Raw genomic sequence first — 9,988 nt, 5'->3', positions numbered from 1 at the left:
TCCCTTCCTTTTTCTTTTTGGATCCTTCGGTCTTTTAGGCTTACTTGGTATAACCCAGTCTTGGACTATGACATACAATAGTAATTATGAAAAAAGGGAATTATAAGAGAACAAAGAATGTGGAAAAACATATGGTCCTAAATGATCATTAAACTTTATGCTGGTTTTATTCACATTTGTTAATCATTTATCTAAGTTCTTTAGGTGCAGGACCTACAACTTTTATTCCAAATGGCTTTACTTGATCTTTTTGTTTCTATGTTTAGAAATAAACTAAGAATACCTTCAAATACAATCTGATTTGATTTTTTTTTTCCTCTTGTCAATTTTTGCTCAAAATTACTTTTATTACATCTTACACCGTAGGAAATGTAGAAAATGCTGTGTATCACAATTTAGGTTTAGTTTATGATTAAAAGTATATGCTGAATTCACGTTGAATGAAGATTATCTCTTAAGCAAAGATGACCACAAACAAGACATAGACTGTCATAAAGCCACATTTTCACACTAAGACATCAGATAATGATAGTTGGCCTTTAAAAACAATGATTTGCATCCTACAGCTATACGACCTGAAGCTGTGAATTGGATCACATGATCATGAGTTCCAAAGTGACGCGTATTCCTCAATTATTTCTCTGGTGGGGATTCATTTCTCCACTCTAGTGCAGACATGTAACCTCACTTGAAATTTAAAGATCCACTGCTGTGGAGGACTCCTTCGACTGTGAGAGGAATCGAGATAATTACCACTCCTGAGATCAGACTGCACACAGCAACAGAGCGGCCTGGCTGTTTACTTTATTTATTTCCTAAAAGTGTTTTTCACCAACACTCTGAGAAGAAGAAACACAAAGTCAGACAGGTAATAAAAGCCTGCTTAATGTTGCTGCACCGCTAATGTTAAATAATAATAATAATAGTAATAATAATGGGAAAGCCTAATTTAGCTTCAATGAACTGTCATCTGAACTGTCTGGTTTAAAGGTTGTTTTTCAAAGGGGTCTGGACTGGTCCATGTTTAGATAACAAGACTATGCTGTAATTTTCTGACGCACAGTGGTTGATTTATGGTTCCTCACACAAATCAAAGGAACAAATGTGACCAAGCAAGGACGAAATATTGAATAACTGAGGTTTTTTATTTATTATGCAAATGTTTGAGTCACTCCAGAGCCACCCTAACACAATGACAATATTTGTGTTACCAAAGCTAGCAGTTCCTTCCTGGATGTAGAAGTCATCTGGGCGACGAAGTGTGTTGGCCTGAAACCTGCTTTGTTTACCGTAGCATCACCGGTGTCTCACTAAAGGTGAAGTTCGTCAGGTCCCGTGTACACCAGCAGCCCCACGTCGTCGCTGACTCACAGCCGCCTGTCCTTCTCGTAAGAGTGCAGTTTGATCTGTCGTAGCAAAGCGCTGTGTTCCACTTTGCCTCGGCCTTAAGTGAACACAGGTGCACTAGAGGCAGCACCGTGACTGCACTTTGTTTATAAAATTCTCTCTCAGCATGGGAACTGTTCCTAGTCGTAATGGTTTTCAGAAGTATTCTTGAACCCATGTGCTGATTTCCATCGTTACATCACGTCTTTGACAGAGAAGAACAGCTCCTGAGGGGATGAATATCAGAGCTTAAGCGGTGTCCCTGCAGAGTGTTCTTTTGGCTCTCTGAATGTTAGGGCATTTAGAAATCTGAGACGATGTTTTATAGATGTAGAAAGTGATTCCCATGTAATATTTCACAGAATGGCGAACCCCTGCTTCCACTTTAATGACAAAAACCTGTATTGATGTTCCATTTTTAAGATTTGACAGGATTACATGAATATGTACTTGGTAGAGAATGTGTAAGTATATGGCACATTTGTGCACCTGTACAGCAAAAGACATTTTATTTTGAGGAAAAAGTTTGATTTCAATTGGAATCCTCCTCATAGCAACCCAGAGTTGCAGCAATGATTGCATTTGACCAAAGAAAAAGGTATATACGCACCAGGCAGTTTGAAGTCAAGCATGCCACCCTTCAGAAACCCTGATTTCTTTGGATGGGGAAAGAAACAAGGAGTCAGGAGACAAAGTTATAGCAAGATTGAAACACGTTTTATAAATTCATCCATCCATGCATCTTTCTGACCTGCTGAATCCCTCTCAGGGTTAAGGGGTGCCAACCCAGTTACCGTTTGACCGTGGTGGGGCACACCCTGGACAGGTCGACAGTCTGCCACTGGGCCACACAGCCACTCACACCTATGGACAATTTAGTCATCAATTAACTTGTAAACATGTTTTGGGACTGTGGGAGGAGACTGGAGTACCCAAAGAAAATCCATGAGGAGAACATGCACAACTCTACACAGAAAGGGCTAAGCCAAGATTCAGACCAGGGCACTGGTCTGAAGCTCTGAGGCGAGACCGCTGACCACTGGGCAGCCCTGAAACACATTTCATGAAATTCGTAAAATATTGTTAGCATGGTACAAACAAAGGTTTTTTAGGAATTGATGACTATGATTTAACGAAGTAAATAAGGTGTGACTTTTCATATATGAAATCCAGAGTCATCTTCTAATCTATATGCTCCAGTTAGGAATGGAGTATTGAATCTAAATATGTGAAGAAGCTGGGGTAAAACATGTAGAAACAAGCAAGATATTAGACTTTGTGCTAGTTTGTCCAAAACCTGGCTGGCTAACATGAAATTTGACATAAACAAAGACAATAATTTAAAAGAAAACCAATGTGCACGAGCAATTGGAAACAACGCTCACTCAAATTGCCTTGAAACAGATTAATTGAGCTATCATTGCTGCAAATCATGCAGGGTGCTGAAATATAGCAAAGTGAGGGTTCAACCATGACTTCATAAGCTGATTAATCTTTCTACATGCAGTAACACAAACGAGCATGCAGCAAATGTTTTTTTTAGCAAGTCCGAGTTACAGCACCAAGCACTTGACACAGATTTTGTTCCCAAACACTCTTATCGTAATGACTCATCCATCATTGCGTTGCCACCATGATCAGAGCTGCAAGTAAAGACCATCCAGCAACCCCTGCGTTTGATAACGGGACCTGCATGCTGTTCCTCACGTAGCCGCATCAAAGCTCATTATTTGCTGGACATGAATGACTTACTGACAGGACCTGTAAACAATCACTGCAGAAGCCCTTTACACAGGCACCATGTGTTCTGTGCCACGGGCCATTTAGGCGAGCCCGGAAAATTCTGCTCTGCTGTTTGGGTTGGATGTGCTGCTCTTCAAAGCCAAAAGCGCAAGAACACTATGCAAAGTCAAATGTAGAAAAGACATGTCAAGAACAATTTTTCTCTTTTGCGACTATTTACTGTCTCCAAAATAAATAAATAAATAAAAGACTCCAGCCGAGCCTAAAATGTAGGTTCTTGAATGCGCATTTAGCCCATTGTTTTCACACAGGACAAGCAGGGGGCTCTGTCTTCTTCTTTTTCTTTTGTTCTACTGTTTACTAGCGCATATTTACCACCAACAATTGGAAGTGGAATTTAAAGTGTTGCAAATCTTGTGAATCTTCCTCCAAGCTTTTTCTTTCATAGTTCTATTGCGATACATGAAAGACTTGTGCTATGTCAAAATTCCCTTCCTCTCTAACAGAAAAAATAGATAGTGTGGGACTATCTAGTGCCTGGATTTTAAAAGCAATTCGGACACCGTGCTCACCACCTTTTTTTTCCTAATGTGCAAATTTGACCAATTTCACAAATTTCCTGAAGTAAAAACCTAACAAATATAAACATTTTTACAAAGACTATTTATGAATCTCCTGTGTCCTGCAGATGAAAACTTGAATGTTTTGTATAAAAAACAAAATAAATAAAAAAACAAAAAAAGAGTTAAAAAAATTTTTTTTCACACAATGCATTGTGGTCTGTATTTGCAATTCTAGTGAGGATCGATGCACGCTGTTTTTTTTACAGAGACTTCTGGGAAAATTTCCAGCAACTAATTTTGGAATTGAAGATTTGGCCAGCCTGAAAAAATAGTGAGTGCACCATATAGTGCAGTAAGAAGTGAGTAGTGACGGAATTTGGACACAATCATGGTTTCGTATAGTTTCCGGTTGGGCACAATCGACAATTATTTTTTTTCTTCTCCTTGATCAATTGGCAAAAAGTCGGCGCATGAATTAAAAGGGACGCCATCCATATGTCACTACCAAATCTGAGTCCATGATTAGCCAAAGTTTGACCTGGTTTAATCTGCAACACGCGTTCAGTGGCCACATGTTCTGCATGTAGAGTCCAAACACAGTTATAGAAAGTTGCAAAGCTACATGTAAATGGGAGAGTTTTGAATGTGGAAGCCTGCATTCATGTGCATTTACATAGATTTATATTGAAAGTGACTGCTTGAGCGTGCATTGCAGTGTGAACGTCGCTTCAGCATAAATGCTTTAAGTTCTCTGCTGTACAACATCAAAGCTCCCATTTGAGATGGTTATATCAATTTATAATTTTCCTGGGCATTTGCTTTTTCACATTCCACTTTTGTTTGTGCTGTGTGATGAGTGGTCATTCACTTGAGACTCCGCCCAGGCCGGCTCTTGTGTGGAAGTGGTCAACCACACGCAGCCCTGTATTAGAGGACTGTGGAGTAGCTGCATCTTAGCGTAAATATGATCAACTGGGATTGATGAGAACAAAACATTTGTATTTACATATCCATATTCATCAAGGGTTGTTGCGCTGGAGGCGTTGTGAAATGTATTGATAAAGAACCAAAGTTCAGGACCAGAAGCAGGATAAGAAAAACAAAACAAACTAAAACATAGACTGTATAAAAAATATACCAAATTAATTATTTATCATGACTTCAAGTCTCGACATTTTCTACTTTTTCTTAATGGATTAGCACACCTTTTCCTTTGGTTTCCTCCTTAAAAAACAAAACCATTTGAATTAAGACTTGCAGAAATTAAGATAAGGAGAAATGTAAAAAAGTTTTTAGAAATGTAAAATCTAATCCCTTTAATTTTGTTATCAAACGTACGGATGGATTTTTTTTAAATCATTATCGAAATCATCTAATTGTTTACTTAACAACATTTTAAACATCCTTTAGTGTTTAAGCAAATTTCAATTTTGTTCCGTTTTTAGTTGCATAAAACCCAGAAAAGCCTATTTTAACGTAAACCAACAAAACCTGGAAAAAAATAGCCTTTATTTTGTTATTCAATAAGTCAACAATTTAACTTTTTACATGGTAGTTTTCCTGCTAAGAAGGACCTCAAAGTGCTTTACATAAAACAATAAACAATAAAAAATATTTGTTAATAATAGCAATTATTAGGATAATAATAAATAAAGACAAATGAAATCCCAACACACACATACCACTAATACAATCAATAGATAATAAATAAAACATAAACAAATTGTCTAGAAGTCATTGATTTATATTAAAAAAATATATAAATGGTTTTTTTAAAAAGCACAGAAAGGAGACTTAAATATTGGCGCATTAAAAAGGGCAGAATTTCATACATTTAAGTGAGAGATTGATCCTCAGATGTGTTCCTTGTAAATATCTGACATTGCTGCAGTACTGTTATCATTTGACAATATTGCATAATACCCAGCTGAGAAAGCAACGGCATCATTGGTTTCCTTTGTTGCAAACGGCACCATGTCATTGCAACTGAATGGAAATCCTATCAGCTTGTAGGTGGGAGTGCATATGCTTTGCTGCTTCTATAGCTTTGCAGAGCAATAAAGACAAAAACAGTCAAGTGTTCACTCTGTTGTGAATTTAAACCAAGCACACATTTAAGGAAAACTTCCTCAAGAAAACAAAGTTTAAGTAGTTACGTTTAGCCAGGGGCGGAGCTAAAATGATATGTTTTATATGACATGTTCTTATTTGCCACCCTTCCAAAGTTTTCTGCCACCCCCCCCCCCCCCATTAATAAAATGTTCCAGCTGTGTTTAGCACATTGTGGACTTAACCTTTGCTTCACCAAATTGGATAAAGAACTTTGCAGAACATTGTTAATAAGTTTTAAACTTCTGTTAAAGGTGCCCTTCTTTTTCTGCCTTTAATTACGTGTCTCTTTGGAGCTTACTTTCTAGTTCCCGTCTAAGGAGAGTGGAGGTGTGAAGCAGGAAGATGCTCTGACCATGGCGTCATGGCAGAGGTGTCATCCTGAGGCAGAGGAGGTCCTGCACTGACACTCCTTTGTCACTGAGTCACAAAGATGGAAGGTTTCCTTATGTCGTCATGAGCTGATTTAAAATGTGGCCATAAAACAGATTTTTTTGAAGCATTAAAGGAAACACAGACAGCATGTGGGAAGTGCTTCCAACAGCTGCAGCCAGTTTTCTGTAAACAGAGAACAATCAACACGTTCAATGATGTAACAGACACTTGGAGCTGCTTTTTCTTTCATTTCCACATGCCGTTGAATTTTTCCAGATGAGTAATGCAGCTCTGGATCCCTTGCAATTTTCCTTTAATAGCTGTGCTCGACAGAATGGATAAAAACCAAACTTACTGCTTACAGAGAGGCTGGTGGATCGGAGGAGCTGTCGAGTTCAGGAGAAGCCAGAGAACCATTCCTGGTCAGGACTGTGCTGCTTTTCTAACCTTAATACTGTGAATATAGATCTACATCCAGAACTCTGTATTTACCTGGACTATTCTTGACCTTTGGAGCCATTTGTGGAACTGTAAATGTGCCATAAGCTCACATTAACCCTTGTGCTATCCTATGACCCCACCCTTACATTGACTTGTTATCCCTACCATAGCAAAGGTGGATTAAGGTGAAGAGGATTTCATGTAATCCATGGACACCAGTGAAGAGCACAAATCATTGAAGAAAAAAGGTTCAGTGCACTGTCTTGTGGGGTCTAGATGACCCAACTCCCAATGTTAAAGTGCCTAGGATAGCACAAGGGTTACACACTCTTTATTTGAACTAATAGTTGGCTCCCCAACACCATGTTGACTTCTGTTTACCTCTGGTACAAGAAGTTTCTTGTAGTTCATCTTTTTTAGTCTAAAATATAATGCTTAATTTGAGTTTGAAAAAGATCAGGGTGGAAAATATTTCATAGTAAAGTGAATCCACTATACTATATTTTACTGAAGGACTTGAAGGAAGGACTTGTTCCCTGTTCTCTTCTTGATGTCTTTTTTAAAACAATTACTGGCATCATCATTACATTTTTCAGAAAATGGCTGACATATTAATTTGACAAAAATAGAGACAAATCCAAGTCAATGATTATTTCATTTTTTTGTATCTGTAAACCTACCTGGTCTACAACACAAAGGAATTGCTAATTGTTGGAAAAAAATAAATAAAATAAAGAATAACAGGATGATTGCTGCTCTCAGTTTTGAGCATTACCAGGCCTTTAACTAGAAAGAATACACCTCCAGAGATCCACTCTGATGAATCATGTTTTTGGCTTTTTTAGAATTTTGTTGTGGCTTTTTATCCCTTGACAATGGATAACACATTAGGAAAATTTAACTCAAAATTGCATTTCTTTATTTAAATTGTTGTGGTTTAGGAGCAGACAGAAAAAAGCAGTTTAAAAAAGAGCTTATTTGTGATGTGGGGTGGGCCACAAGCTCGCTGTTTCCGCTCTCAACAACGGGGAGTGGAAGGGGGTGCGGGGTTGCTCCACGCTTATTCTGGGTGGAATGATTTCTTTAACCCCACAGTTAAAGTTTTCAACATTATGTGCTGGAAGATAACAAACATGGATAGTAAAAGAATTGATATAAAAAAAATCATGCACATCTTTGTCTTTGACTTGCAACTGCTTATTATCCCTCCTTTGGTGAAAAAGCAAGAGTACAGTTCCAAGTATACTTCAACTTTTGGACGGGTTGTCAGTTAAACAGGTGATTGTTTGATAAAAAGAAAACATGTTTGGTGTGTACTTGGAATCCCAAACCACACAGCAGTGTTCACAGATCATCGGATAAAGTTCCAGTCTTGGTTGTTGGTGAGCCATGTCCACATCGCAGTAAATCCTTGCAACACTGGAGACCACAGAGAATCTTATTTTTTCTGAAAATGAGTCATAAAAATGAGCCATCAAACTTCAGAAGGAGATGGAAGCGGACCTCGGGTTAAAACCACACTCCAAAATGATGCATGACCATCTGATAAAGACAGAACGCCATCAATCAGCCAAAATGGTTTCCAGCCATAAAAAATGGCACACCAGATCGTAATAACAGATAAACCCATTGTAGTTGAGGAACAACATATGACATATCAAACTGAGTCACTGTTTATTCAGCAGTGAGGAGAAGAAAGACCCGAGTAATCCTGTTTCCTGTTTGCAGCATGGCTTTCAAACGTAAGTTGTTAGTTTATTGAAGATTTTTTGGCATATAGTGTCGATTGATTTATGAAGCATTTCAGTCAGGCAGGATTCTGACTTTTGTGATGAACCTAGCTTACTAAATGCAAAGCAAATATGAGGAAATGGAAAAAGGTACTAGTCTATAAGAAATGCCTATAGACCTTCAGATACTCTTGACAGAGTGGAAAGATCTGTGTCATTTGGTTCAGTTTCCTTTTGTTTGGCTGATTTAAGTGTCATTTAAGTGCTCACTTTTCTGCTTTTAGTTAGTCCCCACAGCTGTATCTGCTTAGACAATGACCCTCAGTGTCTTCAAATCTGTTTTCTTCTCTTCATGGTCAGATCTTTAAATGTCACTTTGTTTCTTCTGGGTATGATTCAGTTTGTTTATATTTTAGTTTTGTTACGGTCAATTATTTGTGACGTGCAAGTTCAGGTTTGTCTCTTTTGCTGTCACAGTTTATTTTCTCTGAAGAACTTAAGTCACTGTTCCCAGCTTTGGGTTTTCTTTGCGTTTGTATCTGTTGTTCTATCACAAATCAGAATCAGAAGTACTTTAATGATCCCACACGATTTCTGCATTACCATAGCAGTAAACACAAGAGAAAAGTACATAATATAAAATATACAGTAGTATAAAAAAAAAAGAGAAACAAAGGGTATGTCTTACATTACAGTTCTTTAGTGAGATTTTCCTTCAAATCCAAAGATTGTGAATATTTCCATTTGACTTGCAAGTTCATCCCTTTAAAGTCTGACATGCATCTCTTGCGAGTTTTGGGGTTTCTCTGGTCATTGTCTCTGGTCAATGATCATATTTGGAACTTATCTCTTTTGGCAGTTTTTGAACAATTATTTTGTTGGCTGAATGGAAAGACAAACTCCACATGCTTAGAAAATTATAGATGGGTGAGGGGGAACAGTAGCATCACAGATACTGTTGAAGTTTTCCTTTGTGCCATCATTTTCTTTAGGTGGTCACACCTGAATGTATATGAATAAAAGCAAACAATTACTGGTTTACTCACTTTGTTTTATATAACTGTTTCTTTTAGTGAATGGACTTTAAATCTGGATTTAAAATGTTCTTTCTAGAATGTTTCCCAACTCACCCAAGTGATTCATCAGTCTGAATGGTGCTGGGCTCAAGCTCCATATTGTTGGGTACCCACAGTGCTGATTTATGACTCCATCAATAAAGCAAAGCTTGAAAGTAAATCCAATATAACAATTTCTGTAAAAATAACTTCAAGGATCTTGAACAAAAAATCTAAAACATTTAGCAACGTTTTGGTTTGTTTTACATCAATAACAAACCATATTAAACTCTTTGAAACTACACAAGCCTTGTACGTTTTTCAAGGGTGTCAGAAAAATCAACTGTTATGCGGATGATACGCAGTTGTATTTATCCATTAAACTTGACCAGAATGACCATATAGAGAAACTTAATGCCTGCATCAGAGACATCAAGACCTGGATGACAATTAAGTACCTGGTCCTAAATCCAGAAAAAACTGTGGTCATTATACTAGGTCCTAAGAACCTGTGAGATTCTTTGTCTGATCAGATAGTCTCCCTGGATGGTGTAAGTATAGCCCCAATTCCACAGTTAGAAACCTT

Source organism: Oryzias latipes, chromosome 4 (genome assembly GCF_053564925.1).
Source record: "Oryzias latipes strain Hd-rR chromosome 4, Olatipes_Hd-rR_3.1".
NCBI classification, from domain to species: domain Eukaryota; kingdom Metazoa; phylum Chordata; class Actinopteri; order Beloniformes; family Adrianichthyidae; genus Oryzias; species Oryzias latipes.
Note: the sequence above shows the minus strand (reverse complement) of the source record.